Here is a 22,584-nt window from a genome sequence, read left to right as displayed (position 1 = left end):
ATTCTATGAGTATTTTTGGGGAGGGGTGTGTTTTGTCCATTTGAAGCTGCAATACCTATGATCTAAGGAAATTCCAGATCACTAAAGAACAACATATCCATCAGTAAAGACTCAAAACAAATCCATTTAGCAACCAGTACACATGTTGTTTTGCTACTGGTACCCTTCCAGATCTCCCTCCAAAGTGAACACATTTATAAACTATATTTTATAGAGCAGACTTGGAAATTCCACCACCTAATTAGTACACATAGAAGTATAAACACACACAGAGTAATAGAAATCATTAGAAAGGAAGACAGTAAGAAGAAACATCTTGAAACCTCTTGACTCTCCTACCAGATCAAAATTACCTAGATGTACTGAATCCTGGTTCCCAGCAGAAGATACCACAAAAATCAGCCCTTCCCCATGGTGAAGATAGAGTTTAATGTTAGGACACTTCTCTACTCTTCTTGCTGCAGACCTAGCTGGCTCTTGCTGTGATCATTAAGGTTTTATAATCAGAAACAGAATGAGATTCTGAAGAAATATCTGATTATACAGTATCCCCCTATATTCAGAAGAAATATCTGATTATACAGTATTATTAAGCATAATATGGAAGCTTCAGCACAGCCATTACAGAAGTCAAAATACTTTGCTGCATTGTACTTCAGTTGCTCACTTATCTCTGAAAAGCCTGAAAAGTTCTGAAGAGCCTCCAAAAATAAAAATAACTGGAGTTTTTCAGTTGCTGAGGGGTTTTTTATTATTACTTATTTCTACACCATATTGCACAAATGTTATAAACAAGTAGAATATGGTATGTACATTTTTACTATCTTCATAACATTCAGGAATTCCATATGCAAAAAAGAAGGGGAATACCATTAAAGCATAAAATTAATCTTGCATTTTTAATAAAACAGAGCTTTCACTCAAGAAAGAATATTACAGTCCTCACTTGTATGGTTGTTATGCTAAAATATCACACTAGAAATAAGGGAACATTCATTAGGGCAGACTAAAGTACGGGCTTTCTCTCTTACACTGTATTTGCAGAAACATCAAGCCAAGTTATTATTGGTTTTCTTTCAATACTACACATCTTAAAGAAAGATCTTGCTCATTTAGGAAGTAGAGAATTATTACAGAATAATTTCTGAACATTTTGGTCACAGACCACAGCATACTAAGCTTCCTGATTTGCTCTCTGTAATCTACACAGCTGAGAAATAACCTTGCTGTCAAGCTTTACTACAAGGCTTTGTTAGATTCCCAATAAAACAAAGCAGAACTGCTTTCTGTCATTGTTTATATCCCAAAAACCACTGAATACAATCACACTAATGTAACACACCAGGGAAGCATATCTGAAAGTTTCTAGTGTAAGCATATTTCTACTTTGCTATGCCTTTGCTTTTTGGTCAACCCCAGCCAGGCAGTGAACCACCCCATTAGTCTGGAAGACAAAGAATCTGCAAAGAATCAGAAGGCAGCACCTCCCAGGCACTTAATGCCAATTCTGACCAGCTCAAACTAGCAGCTTAAAACTTTCACTTGTAAACTCAGACTTTAAATTCATCACTGTAATGTGTAAATTCATATTTAATGCACTTGAAAGATACCTACTCCTACATTTTAGCCATGTTCCTCCAGCTACATCCTTCTTGTCCACTGCTTCTATAGTTATTTTCTCACTTCCTTTCAAAATGTTCCTTCATTCAGCATGCAATGCCCTCACCCAAGAAAACTATTATCCTTCTTCATTGTATCCAATCAAGTAAACTGCACCAAGTCCAGTTCATCCCTTTCTAAACACTTCACAAGCATAGTGAAGTGCTTACATATCCCTGCTTTACACTGGCTACCTCTTCATATTCATATCACTTCTGAAAATAATTAACAGTACATGTATGTAGTGACATGAGGCAACCAGGTACCAATAATTGCCAGGTAGTGGGCTTGACCTCGTGTGAAGCCCACCTGTGCCTAATTAGGGCAGGCCCCTACTGCGCATGAGCAGGATTAGGGGGCCAATAAAAAGCTCACACCTGGGGAAGCCAAGGGGCTGGCTTAGCCACCTTTGGAGCAGTAGCTCTGATCCAGGCTGGTCAGAGCACCATTCGTGAGATTCTACTGGGACACCTGGTTGGACCTTGGAGCGCCGCACCCATAGAAGAGGTTCGTCTTGCTACACATGTAGGTACTTCCTGCATGGCAAAGTACCCCAGTTGGACAACCAGATTCTCTGTTCAGTGTGAGCCTTTCACAGAAAGAGCCAATTCCTCTACCACCTACAATCAAAGCCTGCTGATGGTAAGTTTACAGAAATCCTTACAAAGGCAGACCCTGGAATATGACTGACCCTCAAGCACTCCAAAACCTTTTTGCTTCTAGTTGTTTGATCTCCTAGTTTCTCCGTATTTCATGATGAAAAGCAGGAAGCTGATTCATTTCACCTTCACATTTGGCATAAATTCCTGTCTATGCCATGCTACAAACTATTAAGTAACAGTGAATTGTTGAGAGTAAAAAACAGCCTTAAGCATTTCTTGCCTGTCCACAGGAGGTGAGCAGCATCAGTCAGTGCAGCCAAAGTTGCTGTCCCATATGCTCAGCCAGGAGCACAGCCTGAAAGGTACCACTCAATGGGACTGGGGCTTCCTGTAGGCTACAGAGACCAAAATCTGACTATGTCTAAATAGCATCTAAAAGTATCACAATATAAGCTGCATATGAACATGGACATAAAATTAAAATTTAATAACTTAATTTAATTTAAATTTAATAATTTAATTTGGATTATAGCCAATAATAATAAATAAAAGAGAGAATAAACTCTACCCACCAATACCTATCAAGGCCTAACAATCTTCCATATTTTTGGCATCTGGAATGACTCATTTCACTCAGCTTCTCCCAGCAGTAAGAGGATCAACAGCAGAGCATCACTTGTTGCCTCTGGTAGAAAACTTCAGCAAGGACTACTAAACCAAAGGTATCACCCCTAGCCTAGGACCATCCAGGTGCCTGAAATCAGTGAAGGCTAAGGGAATATTCTGGGAAAGAATCACTCCATACATGCCCTGTTCTCATATTGTTTCCCCAACATCTGCATATGGTAATTAATACAGACCAAGCAGCGAGCAAGATAGATATTCAGATGCTCAGCCATCACTCTCAGATGCTTAGAGAGCTCCCAGCCTGACAACATCCAAACTCTCTGTACTCTTGTAAGCTGAAGAAATGTGATTAACCTGGTTTTAAAAGAAGGGAACTTGGGCAACAAAATTCCAAGGGAAGTTCAAGGACACAGTCTGGGTGACAGTTCTGAGGTTAAATCATGGTCATGATTCTTCAAAAGCATGAATACAACCAGCACCTTCATTTTCAGCAGAGGTTGTGAAGGACATGATGTTGTACTCTTGATTGCATTTTTAAAAAATCTTACCAAAACTTTGACCTTTCAACCTCAGTTTGAGTAGTAGCAATACAAACGGTCAACAAGGGAAAAAGTTTCCTGCCCACTGCAAGCAAAACCAGGCAAGCTGGTTTTGAATGTGAAGAAAACAGATTAAAATTAACATTTGACTTCCTTAATAACATCCCTGAAATAAATGTAGCAATATAAAATAAAAGCAAAATTATATATTTTATTTCCATATGTACATGTTTTACACTACACTTCCACAACAATGTTATACAAAAGTTTATAAAGTCATCCCCTGCCAGATCTCATTTAGCAAAAAAAAAAAAAAAAAAAAATTAAAAAAATCCCATTTTGCATGCTTGAATAGTTACTGTAAGAACTTTCTTGTAAAACAATTCACCTTTTCCCAAATAGTAATTCTGATTCTGAATTAACCTGACAATCTTTTATGACCCTCAAGTCACCCCACACACTTCAATCTTTCCAGAAAGTTACAGACACCTGCCAGTGAAGTGCAGTATTTCAGATGAAGGCAATACCTGTGACTTGCTGTATACATCCAGAATGAAGAATGTATGCAAAAAACACATAAAGCACATTTTTAGACATAAAAATCCATGGGAATGGATAATGTAAAGAAATCTAAGACTTTTAAAAATTAATAACACATTTCGACTACTGAATGTTTTACTGTATTTAAATCTTCAACATCAGTATTTTAGATTTACTTTTTTTTTTCTTTTAAGCAAAAACCTTGGGCTCTGTCACCTGAGTGCTGACACACAAGGAGCGGGGGAAAGAGATAAAAGGTCCCAATTGCTCTGGGATATACCATAAAAATCAAAATAAAATGAGAACCAGCAACACTGAATGTGGTAGGGATTTAAAGCTGAAACAGAATAGCCTTTGTACGCTCCAAAAGAAATTTGTTTTGAATAAGTTAACAGGATTTGAAATATGAAATAATGAGCAGAACATTTTCAATCATTTTTCCCCTCTCTGCTATCCAAAGTGCTTAGCTAAGGGAGAAGAATGGAAAGGAACTCAAGCCTGACTCAAGCCTGTTCACCCTTTAAGTCATGTTATGTGTGCAGAGTTTTACTGTGAAACAATTTGGAACAGAGCCTGTGAGAACTTCTTACTAAACTCACATTTTTCATTCAAGAAAATGCAGTCACTTGGAAGGTAACACATGTCCAGATGCCATTCCTAGTCAGTGACCTTCCTTTTCGTCCCAGTCTCCCAAGAGCACAGTGATTAGGAAAGTCACCTTGGGCAAGATACCCAAATTCAGGTCCTTAGCCTCACTGCTTCACAGCAAAGAGGAGACCTAACCACCAGGTATCTCCCTTTTCAAACACTTTTCTTGGAACCACATTACCTTGTACTAGTAACAAGCATCGTACCACAAAAAGGGTGGAAAAAAGTGGTAGGCTTGGTCACTTCCTTGGGGCTATGAGAGGCACCAAACTTGACAAGTCTTGTATCTTAAGCTGGTATTCTGACCACAGACTTCTACAGTATTGTGGCTTCCTCCATCCTACCCAGCTGAAAGAATTTGATACAGAAGGTCAGCATATTCAGAGCAGGACATTGGAGACCTAAAGTTGCAAATAGCAGTGGTGCTGGCTTTCCAAGCTACAGGCTGAAGTCAAAGGGAATTCAACAACACTTAAAACACTTCAGTGTCCTTGAAAAATCCCTGTTAAGTGCTTATCCTTATGTGTCTTTCTACACTTGAAAACTATTCCTGAGTGCCTTGTATAGGTTCTATAAACAAGAGAGAAAGAGAGAGAGAGAAGCCCCTTGCAGACAGCAAGCAGATTCTCCAAGGCAACCTGTGCAGTGTTTACTGAAAATAAAGCATCACCACATGACATTTTCTCAAAGTGGTAGGTGTCTCAGATTCTGTGAATGACATTCCTGGGAGTTCTTCCCATGTCTTCTCCTTATACAGTATCAGAAAACTCCACACATAAGATTTTATGTTAAAATACTGGTAGGGCACACACACTCCTCAAATTTTATGTCACAATTACAGGAATATTCTGCCTCTTAAATGAAGTATTTACTATGAAAAAAATAGTTAATGGCAGGATGAGATTGTATGACCCAAAGAAAATCCACCTTACTCAAATTTATTACAGATGCACTTGAAAAAAAAAAAAAAAAAAAAAAATTAAACCTAGAGGCTCAATCAGAAGTTACCAGAACCAACAGCATGTGTGCCTACCTTCTTTAGCAGATGCATGATCTTTAACTGTGGCTGTACAGTACTACTCCATCAATGATAAGTCTTTTTTAAGTTTGTATATCCTTTACTTTTGAAGTTTGTACTCCTACTGGGGGATAGCATCCATCAATTTATCAATTGTGCTGCTTCAAGTGTTTACTAGGTTTGTCCTTGGTAGGATTCTGTTCTTATTTTAAAAAATAATAAAAAAAAAAAGTTAAAAATAACAAAAAATCCCACAACTTCACAAAACATTTGAACAACAACAAAAACCCAGATTACCTTAACAAATTTTCTTTGAAGTATCACAGTGCACACTTGAATTGAGCAACACAGAGAAAATTAATTCTAGAAGTGAGGAAGATGAGCAGTATGTTGTATAATCTCTATACTTTGCCTGCTCCTGAAAAAAACATCAGCATAGAGTCATAGCCTTGATATTATAAGCCCCTTGCTTTCTACTCTCCATCTGTAAGCATAATGCACTCTTCCTGCTTAACTCCTCCCTACAGGAACCGTGGTTCCCTCTCCTACCTTTAAAATTGATGCTTGAACATGCTTGTTCTCATATAGCTCTTTAATATACCCCTTCTCAAACATTAATTCAGATGCAGCTTTGTATTTAACTAGACTACCCAACATCAGAGAACTGAAGTAGTAAATATCTTCAATTATCTTTTTGTGGATTTGGCATATGCTGTCTGAGATCAGTCTGCCTTATTGCCATCATATCTCTTCCAAATGCTGCTCATCTGCCTTGTTGAGTTGGATGATAAACTCTGCTGGGCAGGCACCACTGACACACACTGTACAATACCTTGGGTAAAGCACTGGAAACTCCCACTTTTCATTGACCTTGAAGAGAAAGAAATAGGAAGAACCAACAACATGCTCAACTTTAGAAGGGTTCCATTTATTTGCAATGAAAATCTTCTGGCTTCTTTAGATTACTAAAGCTTTTTGCTCAGTTAGGTCTGATGCCAATCCCTCTACTCATTAATTTCTGTTGAAATTGACTACTAGAAGTTAAATACAGATGAACAGATGACCAAGAAAAAAATAAAATTTATCTCTGAAAAATGATACAGCTATCATTTGGGTAGCTATATTAATCACTACATATTGCTGTACAAACTACAAATGGCTTTTTTTTAAAAAAAATATTTAACTATTAGAAGATATTAAATAAGCACATCCAAATTTTCTAGAAAGAAGACAGCATTTCAAGAACAGAAAGTGGTCAAAATTAAAGAACATAGTATCAGATATAAAATAATAGGCACAATTCAGGCTAAGTGCCACATTCACAAGCAAATATGTTTTGGTTTTATGTTTGTTTGGGGTTTTTTGTTTTTTTTGTTTTTTGTGTGTGCTGGGTTTGGGGTTTTTGGGGGAGGGCAAGAAGGTTGCTGTTTTTTTGTTCTTGCTGCTTGGTTGGTTGTTTTCTTGGTTTGGTTTGGGTTTTTTTCACTTTAAGTGGATTGTTAAGTGTGCATTGCAGCATAAGGTGAGCCAGGGTGAGGTTCTGCTTACCTGTTTCCAGAAATTACTATACAAATGCATACTCTGGTTACAGCAAGCAGAGTAATTCACCTGGTGAACATACACATAACACAAGGTATAGATCAAAGAGACATAAGATCATTGAAACTGATGATCACAGAATCATAGAGTCAGCTGGGTTGGAAGGGACCTCAGAGATCATCAAGTCCAACCCTTGATCCACTACCGCTGCAGTTACCAGCCCATGGCACTGAGTGCCACATCCAGTCTCTTTTTAAATATCTCCAGGGATGGAGAATCCACCACTTCCCTGGGCAGCCCATTCCAATGTCTGATCACCCTCTCCGTAAAGAAATTCCTTCTAATGTCCAACCTAAACCTCCCACAGCACAACTTGAGACCGTGCCCTCTTGTCTTGCTGAGAGTTGCCTGGGAAAAGAGACCAACCCCCCCCTGGCTACCCCCTCCTTTCAGGGAGTTGTAGAGAGTGATGAGGTCTCCCCTGAGCCTCCTCTTCTCCAGGCTGAACAGCCCCAGCTCCCTCAGCCTCTCCTCATAGGATCTGTGCTCGAGTCCCTTCACCAGCCTAGTTGCCCTCCTTTGGACCCGCTCCAGCACCTCAATCTCCTTCCTGAACTGAGGGGCCCAGAACTGGACACAGGACTCGAGGTGTGGCCTCACCAGTGCTGAGTACAGGGGAAGAATCCCTTCCCTGGACCTGCTGGCCACTCTGTTCCTGATACAGGCCAGGATGCCATTGGCCTTCTTGGCTACCTGGGCACACTGCTGGCTCATGTTCAGCTTCCTGTCAATCCAGACTCCCAGGTCCCTTTCTGTCTGGCTGCTCTCCAACCACTCTGTGCCCAGCCTGGAGCTCCCCATGGGGTTGTTGTGGCCAAAGTGCAGGACCTGGCACTTGGACTTGTTGAACCTCATCCCGTTGGAATCAGCCCAACTCTCCAGTCTGTCCAGGTCCCTCTGCAGAGCCCTCCTGCCTTCCAGCTGATCCACACTCCTCCCCAGCTTAGTATCATCTGCAAATTTGCTGATGATGGACTCAATCCCTTCATCTAAATCATCAATAAAGATATTAAACAGAACTGGTCCCAACACTGATCCCTGGGGGACACCACTAGTGACCGGCCGCCAACTGGATGCAGCCCTGTTCAGCACCACTCTCTGGGCCCGGCCCTCCAGCCAGTTCCTAACCCAGCACAGATGCCCCTGTCCTTGTTCAATCAAAACAAAACAAATAAAAGATAATACACGCCACTGCCCTTCTTACCAAATTATGTAAGAGGGCAAAATGAAGGAGACTGGCTCATCATAAAGAGTGCTGGAACACGAGAGGCAGGTCAGTGGCACATCAGGAACTACACAAACACTTCTGGCAAACACACGTGCAGTCAGACACACTGTGGGGCTTCCTTCATGCTATCAGGATTCAAATATGTCTAACCCCAGTCAGTCACAAAGGGTAGCATAAGACTCAAAATGGGTACCCTAGACTGGAAATAGGTCACAGGAAAGTATCTATGTAGTTTACCAACAGGGGGATTCCCTGGAAATCACCGAATTCAAATTGGATGTTTCCGAAAGATAATCAGTAGTCAATTTACAGTTATTGATTCAGGATCGATTCAGAAGCTTCTGTTGCAAAGGTAGGTGGATGAGGAGTGGTCAAAAAAGTCCATTTTTGCTTTAAAATCTACTGAACGGTCCCTGTGGTCCTTCTTACCTCTGGCCCCATAAAGAGTATCAGAGGAAAAATGCATTTCATGATGCAGGGACACACATAAATCCACACAAGACATTGTGAGGAGCTATGAAAAAACACAGCATTGGGAAGAACACATAATGCACTGGTGGCACAAGGAAAGATTTAGCACTTTCTCACGTGCAGAGGTGGTAGAAGATGGAGAAAGTGGAGCAGAGGAAGAAAACCAAAATCCCTCCTGTGATACGGTAAATCCTCAAGATTACTAGACATGGGGGCAGGGGAGACTTTAGGCAGCAAGCTGACAGAATAACCCTTCCACCCCTTCAAAAGTCTAATTCACCATGAGGATACTCAGCTTCAGTTTACATTTGTTATCAGATCAGCTTTATAGATAGCCTAAACAATAAAATACACGAGGGAGAGGGGGAGGAGTGCAGACTGAATACATTCTAATTTATCACAAAGCAGGGACAGCCTAATTCTTGTACTATTTCTACCCTTATTCACACAGGTAAGAAAGAGGAAAACAGAGGAAAAATTACTGAGAGGGGAAAAAAAAGCCTTTCTACTTCGCTAAAGGACCCCAGGGAAGGGCCCCTGATGCAGAGGCCCTGCTTTTACAAATGCTTCCCTTTCCTTACACGGTTCCTTTAATACGGGTAAAAATTCCAAATTCCTCATTTGTTTAGCCTGAAATCCTTTGCACATTTCCCACAAACTACTTCCTTTTCTCTCTTTTTAGCTGGACTCCCTCTCTTTTTAATGAAGAGAAGTTCAGAGAGTTTTTCCCATGAATAGATGGCGGGCACCTGGGAGTTATGAATTTTAAAGTGATCATTTTCTTTCAGCCCCGCTGGACAATGGGGATCTCCTTTTGACTCACTTTCACAGCTTTGAGAGGCTCTCAGATCAGCCACATTCCAATCAGACTGGAGTCAGATCAGAGCCGGGCTGGACTGCATCAAGGTCTCGGGCAGAGAAAGACAAGGAGCAGATGGCCAACACTGAGCTCTCCTCCCCTTTTCAGAGTGCAATGGAAGGCAATGTGGGAAAGCGTTCCCCCAGCATTGCCTATTGATTTCTGAATAGGACCACCACATGCCACCAGCCTGTAGGTATGAACCTCTGTTAACAGATGGTGAGATCATTATGAGCAATTAATTCCTTTAATGTATCAGTGGGAACATGTTGGAAAGGGTGATGCAAGCACAGAGTGAATAGTGAACTTCTCATTCCTCAGGGAGAGCTGCAGCTACATCACTGAAGGATGGGAACAATCTTTCAAGAGATTCTGTGCATACTGAGAACCACAGTTAGCCACTGGGTCCAGAGAAGCATGTTTTTTATTAACTAATCATCCCTCCCTCATTGGTATGTGATTAACAACAGATTTCTTTCTAGGTCATTTTTGGACAGACAAACAACTCAAAACAATGGGAAAAAAAATTCCAAACAATCAACAAGATACTAACACAGGGAATTCCATCCTAAAGATGATGAGGGAATATTGCTACCAAACTTTTTGTTACATAAAGTTTAATTTAGATGGGCTATAAATGAATAAGGAAACAGACTATTTTGAATGCAACTATGTATAGATGAGAGGAATTCATAATAGCTCTTGGCACTGGAAATAGAAGCATAGAAAATAAACCCTTAGCAGACTTCGTTAAAAAGTTACAACCAATCCATCTTAGCACCAAAATCATAGCTGATACTATTTAAATATGGATACAATATTGAAATGCAGAGAAATCCGTAGAAAAATACTGCCATTCATTGTGATCTGTGAATTGAAATTCACTGTGCTAGTAGCAAGTGTAAGAGTAGGACATTCCCGCATCATCTACTTTACATGCATTTATATGACAGGCTTTGTTTTGTGGTTGGGTTTTTTTTTTTTTTTTCTTTTTTTCTTTTAGAGACAGAAGGAAAAACTGAAAGCACAATATAGATGGCTAGTTAGCTCTTGGTCTTAAAGATGACAGCAGAATGTGAACAGGAAATACAGGCAACTATTCACTTATTCATATTTAAATGACACTTTTTGCTTGTAATTAAGACACTCAAGTCATGTCTCTGTTCATGAAATTTACATAACTGTACAATAGCTTGCCTAAGTGAACAGCAAATGGTAGTTAACCTTGGAGTGTATTATCTTAATTGAATAAATCTGGCTATAGTTCAATAAATTTAAACAGAAAGATATCTTTAAACTACTAAAATAATTTTTAAAAATGCGTTTGCTTTTATATGTTAGAGATGGTTCACAGTTTTTCTTCTAGATTTTTATTTCTGCTGTAATGTTGGCCATTTAAAAAAAGAGAAATCACTGCAAAACACAGAAAACATTGATATATGTTTGCTGTTTTCTCCTTATTGTTTGCGGTTTGAGTCAGTGTCACATTCTGGAAAGCCTTGATAAGAATATCAGAATATTAAATCAAAACATATAACTTGCCTGTGCAAGACAGTCCCTTACCTACTTTCTATGTCCATATTGGACTCAGATGCTTCCCCTCCTCCACCACATACCAGCTGAGTATCCCATCACACAGTGAGAAACCAAGGTGGGAGAATATAGATTTTTGCATAGGTTAAATAGGAAAGGCACATTCCACCACTTTCCCATTTAAATCAGATTTACAAGGGGTGTAAATCCCCTCAGAATAGAGCCATTCAGAAACAGTTCAAAATGTTCCCCTCACAACACTGATTCTATTAAATCAGTAGCAAACATGTTTCTTGAATTATGTAGTTACAGCAAGAGAAATTCTGCAGCATATTATATTTGTGTGAAATAAGTTAATGAGAAGCCACCTGTGCCTGATATCAATTTACAAGAAAAAATAGGAACACAGATGTTTTGACAATACAGTTATGTATTTTTATATGAATTTGCAAACACTAAAAACGAACATATTGTTACTAAATTCAGCCACAAACGCACTTTGAAGGACAATATTTTGGATTTTGTTTGGGCTGTTGTCTTCCTAAAAAAAATACAAAAGGCTACTTCCTTGGCCATCAGCAAGGGCTATAATTTGGGCTTTTCTTCCTCTCACAATGTTCACCATTGTACCTTATGCAACTTAGATTGTACATGCTCAGTACTAACCCACGTTGCTGGCGAGAAGCATTCACACTGTGAATTACCATTTTTCCCAGCATCTAGCTCTACTCAAAAGACAGCACAATAATACACTAGAACTGCCTTTGTCTGTTAAAACATTGTTCTTCATTACGACATGAAAAGCAAATTATCTTTGTATAGAGGAAGAGTGGTGCACAGTAGCTCCGGGAGTAGGGAGAAAGAATTAGTATCACTAGCTGGCCACCTCAGATACACATGCCAGTTTCTTCCTTGGTAGAAGACACATTGATGTTTGAGATAAAATTCTGGCTGTCCCTTTTTTAATTATTACTTGTAACAGAATGACTTCAAGGGGATCATTTACTCCTGCCCTTAAGGAGAACATCCAAGCTTTCCCATAAATGTTTTCTGGTTTTTTGCTTGGGGTCTGCAGGGGAACACATTCTAAAATGAAAGCAAATTGGAAAATATCATCCTTTCATTAGGAATTAATTCAGAAAGCACATTTAAGAACAATATTTTCCCAATACAGGTGATCAACTCTATTCTAAACTGGTGTGTTCGAATTAGGATTTTGCAAATTGTATTAATATAATCCTGCATTCAGGTAAGTTATGGGACAAGTAGCCTTCAAAGGGCATTCTCAGTTCCCCTATGTTTTCCTTTTCCTTTAAAAACAAAACAACAAAACCCAAACAAACAAAAACGAAAAACAAAAAAACAGTCAAAAAAAAAAAAAAAAAATAGGGATGCAGCCTAATACAACGGGTCCTAGATGTTGGTGGATTGCAAGAGGAATGGACACCAGAAAGTGGTCAGGTCCATGTGTTTTTTCTGAGCAGCACTGCTTTCTGCTGCTGCCCTGAGCACTAATATGACACATGGATTTTTTTTTTTTTAATATTATATGCTCCATAGAGAGAAGCTTCTTCCTTTTGGGAATAATCTGCAAAGCACATAGGTTGTTCCTGGTCCAGACAGGACCTATGGAATCTCATGTCATTTACTACCTGGGAACTTGTGCGATTCACTCTTAATTTTGACCTCCTGGTCACAGGGATCCAGTGCTTCCACCCACACTGGCTCTGCAGAGCATCCTTCCGCAGGTCAGAGACAGTGATTAAAAGGCAGGGCTGAAGCCCAGGACACTTTGGGTCATCTCCTCTCCATCAAGGGACCCCAGATTCCACTATTTCTATATGGGATAAAAAAACCTGGCCAGAAATTTAACCATTACTCATTCTAGGATGTCCTACTGACTTCCTTTCTCTCCCTCTCCAAAAGTGCAGGTAATAAAATCTACTAATGTTCCTCCTGACAAAGATTATAACTGTAGTTTGCAAGCAAGATAGCTGAAATCATTAGCTCTCCTCTAGCGAAATGAAGTGACTCTGCCTGCCTTGGCACAGCCGAATTTATTTAGTCTAGATAAATCATATTTTAAAGGCTTGTGAATTCTAGTTAATTGAGAATACCCTTGGCAACTCTACACTCTCACTGGAGCGGTTTCCTGGCACAACCAGAACAGAATTTCACGACACTGGAGTAGAGGCTAAGTAGAACCACCCCAGTGGTCATGTGCCCACAGAACCTGCATTCCTCTGCCTTCAATGATAGACTTAGATCTGACTTCTAGGGCTTGCTATTTTTTCCCAGCTGTTGGTGGCTTACAGTTCAGTACTTAGCTATATTGACAGCTTTCCAAAATTAACACACATGTAGGAGCTCCCCATAAAGTCAGAATAAGTTATGCTGAACTTCAGGCCACTCTGACAATTTTTAAATATTTTATGTTTTATTTTTAGGGAAGCAAGAATTTATATATTTGATTTTTTAAAAAATAAATATTTAACACTTAACAGTAATAATAATTTGCAAAGAGAGAGATTACTTTCCTTAGTAGTTTCTGTTCTTTACTAATATGTAGGCTCTTTTTAATTACATGTCTGTAATAGCACTTTTCCATTGCATGTGCACAGATTTGACATACAATTAGAAATATTAATTACATTCAATTAAAGAAAATGAATCAGTTTCAGTCTCAAAGCAGAGAAAATTCTGGCAGGGGCAGTTGTGCAGATGGGGAGACACTTCAGCAAAGCTCCAGGATGCACTTGATTCAGGAGACAAATGAACTCTATTCCCAAGAGTTAAACTCTGGTGAGGACACAGTGCTACACTGCAGCACCAAAACCAGCCACAGATCCACTTTCTAGTATACCTGTTCACAATTTACCTCCTTTTAGAAGTGCTGAACACTACCTGGGACAACAGAAAAAGTGGAAATTGAGTTCTGCTGCAAGCATACCTGTCCCAATCTGCTATTTGACTGGAGTCACTAATTTCAGATTACACACAGGTTCTTCAGAGAGAATACTGTATTAACACTTCCACCAGCAAGATAAAATGGAAAGTGAGAGGGATGTTGTGCTTCAGGATATTATTTGGAAAAAAAAAAAAAAAGCTTGCAAGATCAGATAGCTTGAGTAACAAGAACATACCAAACTATACTGTTCAACAGTCACAAATAAATCAAATCATAACAGCATTCAGCACCAAAACTCTTTGGCAACACAATGATCTGTTGCTTGCATACCACACTCATTAAGTACTTGCAAGTGTTTTAAGTTTTTGTTCATTTTTAACAGCATGTAAATATCTTGTCTACAGACACAAGCAACAGCCAATTCTCAACAGCTCCATGTGATTGGAAACAGTCTGTAGAAGATGTGGAGGCAAAGAAATAGTAGGTATGAGCACAAAACAGATTACTGAAGCTCTAAGCACAATATGGGCATTTGCATCTTAATCTCTTCTCCAGAATCAGCTGAAACACACAGATCATAAACTATAGTAAAGATGAAACTAGAACCCAGTGTTCAGGAGTATTTGCACAGATATTCTCAGTATAACTGGTTCAGAGCTCAGAGTCTGACTGCTGACACAGATTTTTTTATTTAATCTTACCTTTCATAAACACAGAGCTGAAAGCAGAAGGACAGCCCCTGTTGTAGAAGTTTGCTTGGTCAGGACACTGACAGACCTGACCCATCAAAATTAGCTTCTATTACTAGCATGAACACCTGTGGACAGAGACCTGGTTGAGTTCCCTAGTCAAAAAAGCAAAATATTTCCACACAATAATGAAAGCAATTTTAAGCTTCCCTATGTCTCACTACGTTCCAGTCTCCAGACAAGTATGTTTCCTGGATTCAAGTTCTCTTTTGTGCCATAACCTTCCCAAGGAAACAGGGCTTCAGGACTCCATGAATGAACCAGTTTTACCCAGATAATAATTTCCAACCTTCCTGTGAAAGTAAGGTGGATTCACAGCCTGGTTAACAACCCATTTTGCAAAACCAGTTTAGTCACTTGCTTTAGAGCAGACATTGACCTGTAAGCATATTTTTAGGTCAAGGGTCTTGACAGCTGTCCAATCAAAATCCCAGCAGCTTTTTTTTAACCACACACTTGTCATTTAACTGGCTATTTCCAACTCCCAGGAAGCATCCCTGCAAAGCAGCTGGGGCTTTCTCATGCCACTGGAAAAGGTACTTCAATACAAAACTATGAAAATCCCAGATAGGGAGAGAAAAGGAAACGAAAAGCCAAATCACAGCATGTTGCAACCTGCCACTACGGCCCCAAACAGAGTAGCAGCAATAATTCCAAGTAATTTTTTCTCTCCAAACCTGCCTTGCCTGGATGACAAACAGCACATAAACTTTGTCTTACCTTTCCCACAGAAGCCATGCACCTGAATCTGCTTTCGTCACTATTTGCTTTGAGGGCACCCAAAGGTTTTTATTTCATCTTTATCATGCATCACTGTGCAAATATATTTTGGAGCTCCCATTCTCCAGTCTCTTTGATACCATCTCTCTCTGCATTTGTGTTTGAAGGTACCAGTTCTTTAAAAAAACAAATTGGAAAGCTACCCCGCTGACTAAAATTAAAAAGCACACAAGGATATTTCTCAAAGACATCCATTAAGGTTCCTGTTAGACTCAATGAGAGCATTAGTGATGAAAATGTATTTGAAGATTAAGCTGACTTCAGGGACCTCAGTAAAAAAACAGACAACATAGAAAACATGCATCTGCATGTCTTCTTAGTCTGAAGCTGCCATTGCTGGTACTGAGTCATGTTAGAAACACAGATAGCTACAAATATAGTTATGCTATGCTGACAAAGTGCCCTGTTAGCTCAGTGCCCAGGTTTCATCAGTGTTATCTGTCATCCCCTGAAAGTTTAGAGTTACTTAGTAGCATCTTCCCTGACTTGCATGAAAAGATGCCAAGCAACTACTGGTGATTAAAGGTACACTCTTACAGAAGGCTAAATTATAGCAAAAGGTTTAAAACACGGTTCTAACTACTGAGCCTGTTGCAACTTTTGTTGTTCGGTAAGTCTTAAAATGTAGCCTCACTTAAACAAACCAGTGTCTTACTAGCAACTTCGGAGTCTGCAATTTCACCCTTAAGATAAGGCTAGATTTTCAAAGCAAGCTACAGAACACTGTTCCCAAAAGACTGCAGGGCATTTAAAGTCACAGAAGTATATCTAACAAGTTCTTGATACAGAGTCTATCCCTTGTTACACTACTATTATGCCTCAAGACCAATACAAGCACTGTACAAAAGGCATTAACTATATAGATATATAAGCTATATGCTATTAGCTGAGGATTAACCTGATAGCTTTGGTATTAGTAAGAGTTTGGCCCTGCTGTAAAGCAACGAATTTGATGAAAGTCATCTTCATAAGAGCTTTGCAATAAAGTGCCACCTGCCAACTGTTCTTCAGAAAGAAATCTAGTCCCATCCAGTTCTACTTCTGCAAAGGTATGGATTGGTAAAATAAAGAAGACAGATTTTGTCAGACCTCTTCCAATTGCCAACACTCACGCATCCAGTTTCCTATTATAGAACAAGAAAACACGGCAGGGAAACATCTCCCTGTTCCCATAGTTTCAACCCAGACTGCACTGAACCAGCCTTCCAAGAACACCATAAGAGAGTCTTGCTTTGGCACATGGGTGAGGCTCAAAGTAAGGAAGCAAGAAAGTCAGGTGCAAGGCTGGAAAAATGCTTCTTGAATGTGGAGGCATGTGCATCTGAGCTGAAGCAACATTTTGGTCCTCTGCTGAGTAACATTTTCACAGCACGAAGGAAGATTCAAGACTCTGCTGTCTTTCCCCAGCCCCCCATGTAGTATCCTTAAATTTCTAAGCACCCCTCCTCTCCATAGTATTCCTGATTTCTACATTCTATGCAGACTGTCAGAAAAGATATGCCACGTGCTCTGTAAGGGTCACAAAATTCTCTGCCTCTGAAATAAAGTTTTCCAACTGAAGGCATCAGATAGCAAAGGACACTGCTAAATCTTCATTGGCCACATGAGTACCTTTTGTACATTTGAATTTGTCTAGTGTCAGCTGTTAGCTACTTGCTTGTTGTGTTTCACACCATAATTCCATAACCCATTTAATCTGTCATTGCTCAGTACTGCTGATTAAAGGGGCTGGTCTCATCTTCCTCCTCCATATTATGACCATTCATTTCCACAATCTCCCTTTCATCAGTAATACCATTTGTGTGAGGAACCAAACCAAAGAACTGAGTAAGCTGAAAACCAAATAATCTTTCTGGTTTCTGAAGGTTAGGAAATTCATCTGGCAACAAACTACCTGTTTCACAGAGGAAGCACAAAAAGCAGACCTGGCACAAGGGAGAGTCAGAAATAAGGAACCAGATGACAGTGGGAATGCCCTTTTCAGCAGTTACATTAAATTATGCCAGATAAAACAGATCAAGAAATTACAGCAATAATCTACTAAATTAAACAGTGTAACATCTCACTCAGTGAAGGATGTAGAGGATTTGCTCTTAATAGAAGACTAAAGCAAGACAACTAAAACCCATATACTTAGCTTCTTTCAAAGATCCAGGCTTAACTGAAGAAATACCTTGGTAAAACACCAGTTCCCACTATACAGCAGTGGTAAGATTCTAATGATCTCTTACATCTTTAAAATCTGTGAAACTTATATGAGAATAGCCTTACTCTTCTTCAAATACATCGGTGTATTAGAAATTTATCTACCCCTTAAAAAAATTGTTTACAGTTCTTAAGAATTTGCATCTTTTAGCCATTAGTTTAACCCCTGCCATAAATACCTTGAGGACAGTTGTTAGCCCTCTGTATTTACTGCCAGTCAAGCCTCTTCCTTCCTCATGTCAGGAAGGAAGGGGGAGGGGGGGGGGGGGGGGGAAGAGTTTCTACAATTATAGTCTCTTACAATATTCTAACTGAGGCCTCAAGTCCTCAGTACACGATGTATGGGGGTCTGCATAAATACTGAAAAACCTTCCATGCTTGAGCACCCAAACTGATGGTGTAATGGTGAAAGCAGGTGTGTGAGCTGCTTTATTCCAAAAACACAGATCTTCAGTCAATAAAGGCGCTTGAATGAAATCTAAAGGGTTTTATACTGAACTTCATGTCTTCCTGAGTTTTACTAAATATTCAAGATATTTTGTTCTGAAATACACCATTATGAAAAGCTGATTAAAAGGACAAGATTTACAGACACTTTGCCACTGAGGAGGAAAAAGAGAAGTAAAAATTTAAAAAAAAAGAAAATAATCAATAACAATTCAGAGATGTTCCACAGGTTTTCACTGCCTCCTGCTGGCCTTGAAGCCACTGTTTTGCAGGCATATGGTGCCAGGGTATCTGCCATTATTTTGCCCACTTTGCCACAGAGACAGATTCTCACTGTTGAGTCCATACAGAAAGTATTCACACAGTGGGCTTCCAGCTCATGGGTTCAGCACTGAGGAATATGCCACAAGCTGCAGTGCTGTTGACCTCAACTCCCAAGCTTGGGAGCTGACCACAGCCCAAGACCCCTTACCTAGCAGTGTTTCAGGCTTAAACCCCTGTGCCTTCTGCTCTGGTGCAGCCTTCCAGCTTGATACCCCTTGGCAGCCATGGTCCCTCCTTCAACAGGTGGCTTGAAGTGCCACAAAGGAACTGGCACAATGGTGACATTGTGAGAGGCCTGTTCTGAGCCAGGCTAATTAGCCTGAGCACAACATGGTATTAATGCAGCTCTATTGCTTGCAATACTCAAGCATCTCTCTTCTGATGTTACTTCAGACCTTTATGAAACATTGTATTATCCTGGAGATGCACAGAACAAAAATTCAGGGCAAGCAAATTTTTATCACGCTGTCACACACACACTCCCTCCCTTGCAGCAGGTGGCCCGCAGGCACTGGTGCTGCACAAGGAAGACACATGGTCTTAAGCACCAAATAATTCACAACCACTGTTTAGTGCACATCACCACAAGCATTGGTACTCACCTCATTTCAAAGGCTCATTTCAAAGGTCTTACATATTAAATTCTGCTCGAAATCATCACCTCTGGTGAAGTTCAAATGACAGTAAACTTCTCAAGAGCATCTAACTAGGTTGTGGGTAGAAGAAAGTTTTATTCAAACTTCCAAGGCCCACAGGAAAAGAAGAATTAAAAATAAATAAATAGTAAAAAAAAAAATTAAAAAATAAAAATTCATCAATCAATCAAATTCTTTCATTGGCTGGCCTTGACACCTGCACATAAATCCTAAGGAGCTCAGCAGGAACACCCAGTAGTTCCTCACAAAATACATTCAGTAGGGTAGTTCCAGTCTGAAAGTTTATGATGCCAGTGACATTTGGAGGCTGTTTTTATGTTATTCATCTGATTTATTTTTAGACCCTGCAATTATTCACTTGCTGCTCAAACACCTCTTTAAACTCCTAAAGAATCTGACAGGGAAAAGACATCTGCTACTCTATTACACAACCTAAAACACGTGTGGGGTGGTCCCATGAGGCATGAGGCAATCTGCAAAAACAACATGGAAGTTCTTCCCCATTGTCCAACCCACCCACCAGAAATCAGCTCTCCAGTAAACTCTTCTCTTTCACACATGCAAACACCTTCTGGGCTCACCAAGAAATCCAAGTCCAACCTTCAAGTTTCTGAAGAGCCAGTAAGAGCAGACCAGACCTGGTATTTCCCTGCTTGACTCTGCAAGGTGCAATACCTGACCCTGAGAAATCCAATGTTTCTGACCAAAGTGGAACTCCCACCTTCCACAGGTGCAGAATTCTACCACCCCTGCTCCCAAGATGATGAACCAGGATTTCAGTGAATAGTATCTCAGAAAGAAGACCATTGGGTAATTTCTCTTGTCTTGCATGGACATCCTCTTTTTTTTCCAGACCCCACTTTCTCAAGTTATAATACTTTTAAGTACTTTTTTGTTGTTGTTTCAACATTTTGGTGTTTGTGCATTTGGTGATTGATTGGTTGATCTGAGTTTTTTGTTTGGTTGGTTGGCTTGGTTTTGGTTTTTTCCAAATGAAGAAACAAATCCTAGAGAAAGTCCAACAGTTTTGCTAAGGCAGTTGTTGCTCTAACTACATTTTGGAGTACATAGACTTAATTCTATGACCACCTATCAATTGGAAGCTTATGAAACAAAGTGTTACATTCTTATATTCTCATTTCTTAAACCACCACATCTGAGGCCAGTGGGACAAAGCAGGAAGTTATGCAAATATTTCATATATAAGCATATACACGAACATGTCTTAATATCTAAGTCTATACATTACATGATTAAATCTAGGGCCCTAAATCTACTCCACTTACAGAAGTCTAAGACAGTTTAACAGGTCTCCCTGACATCACAGTCACATATTATTTCAAAGCACCGAATAAAGCACACTTCTTTGAGAGGTTTGACTTAAGATATACAAATAGCAAACACACCAAGACATACTCAAGCCTTGTAATGTTCATACATTGTTATATATAAAAAAGGCAAGACTGCAGACTGGAGTTTCTGCAGAGAAAAAAGGAGCTTCAAAAGCTGCACATGGCAAAAGTGAACTTGTGGATTATTGCATTTGCACAGCTTCTCACATTTTTCCTTGTTTGGTCAGGGTACTTTTTATTTTTAATCTCCAATATTCTGTATGTATAATTTGTTTTCAAACCCCTGAGCCAAGTTAAATTCTGCTGTAATTATGCTCCTCCCCCAAGGAATAAATGCAATCCTTTAAATTTCATCTTTTGCCATATCTGACTAATCATAAGGCAAATCCTACAATTTAAAAAAAGATCAAGAAGAACTTGGAAGTTAGGTTTGAGGCTGTAGCAAGGGCTTATTCTTTCAAGAAGCATCCCAGCAAACAGGGCAGACAGCACAAGAGCTCTTGGCCATCAACCAGGGTGTATATCCTTCCAATACAAGTTACTTAAACTCAGTAAACCTAGTTTTTGGATCAGAATTTACATACATTGTGCCTATTTGTGTATTAAAATGTTGTTCTGCTCACATGGGCAGTTATCTCTGAGGTATATCCCTGCTAGTTCTGATCATACATTGGCTTCTAACTCTTAACATCTCACATATTTTTTTAAACATTCAGGAAAAAAACTGTAAGAATTAGACAAAATGCAGAGATTTGACCTAAAAAGACTAATTCAATCAGGCATGATACACAGAGGTTACTATGCAATCTACTTGCAGTACTGCTGAACCCACACAGCTGCAAGCTTTTCATCCTCTCCCAACACAAAGGTGAGGATTTGGAAACTAAAAATGGAAGTCTGCTCAAGAAGAAAGGGTAATACAAACAGGGTATTTTTTTCACCTAGATTGTGAGTTTTACCTAAAAGAGAAAGATAAGTCCCTCATTTCTTATTTATCACAATGCTGCAGGAACAAGATATACTTGCAGGTATACTTCTCCAAGCACGAAGAGGAAATAGTCCTGAGAATTTAATTCATCTCCGTATCTTTAGCTGTCTAAAAGTCAGGCATCTAATCTAAACTAGACATCTAGGCTGCCTCAACAGAGAGAAGCATCTCCAGACAGTGATTCACCTCATCCTAAAAATATTATTTCGGCTAGGGGGAGGGGGACCTGCAGAGGTTTGTGGAGAGTGTGACCACTCTTCCCTGTCCAGAAATTAGGAGATTGAGAGTTCACAAACTTTTAAACAGCTGAAGTCCCAGAACTGCCAAAATCTCCAGGTGGCTCTATATCACGGCACATGATGTTTACATCTGAGCAAGCTTAAAACTAAGGTACCTGAGAGGCTGACAGCACCAGCCCTGTTGCAACAGGACACCACACACAGCCCCAGGAGCTCATACTGTGATCCCATGTGGTCCCCTACCAATAGCTGCATTGCTTCTTCCCAGATAGCTCAGGACTGTTGCCTAGGCCACCATCGTCACTGTCACGTCCAACACAGAGGTTACAAAAGCTTGTTCGCAGACCTTTGTAAAGCAACAGTTGTGTGGTTATTCAGTTTTGTTGGCTTTCCCTCTGCAGAATAGCATGAATACAATGGACCACTGCTGACTGACAAACAAGCTTCTCATCTGTCATTTGTGGGTTGGTCTTCAGGAGCATTAAGAACATGAAACTGCCACAGCAGCCCTCTCAGACATCCTCTGACCAGTCAGCTGCCAAGGGACCTCCTGTTTAAGGTACACCCTTCTGGTAGGTTCCTTTCCCACACTGCACGCAGTATCTTCTGGCCT

The sequence above is a fragment of the Heliangelus exortis genome, chromosome 2, assembly GCF_036169615.1.
Source record: "Heliangelus exortis chromosome 2, bHelExo1.hap1, whole genome shotgun sequence".
NCBI lineage: Eukaryota > Metazoa > Chordata > Aves > Apodiformes > Trochilidae > Heliangelus > Heliangelus exortis.
Note: the sequence above shows the minus strand (reverse complement) of the source record.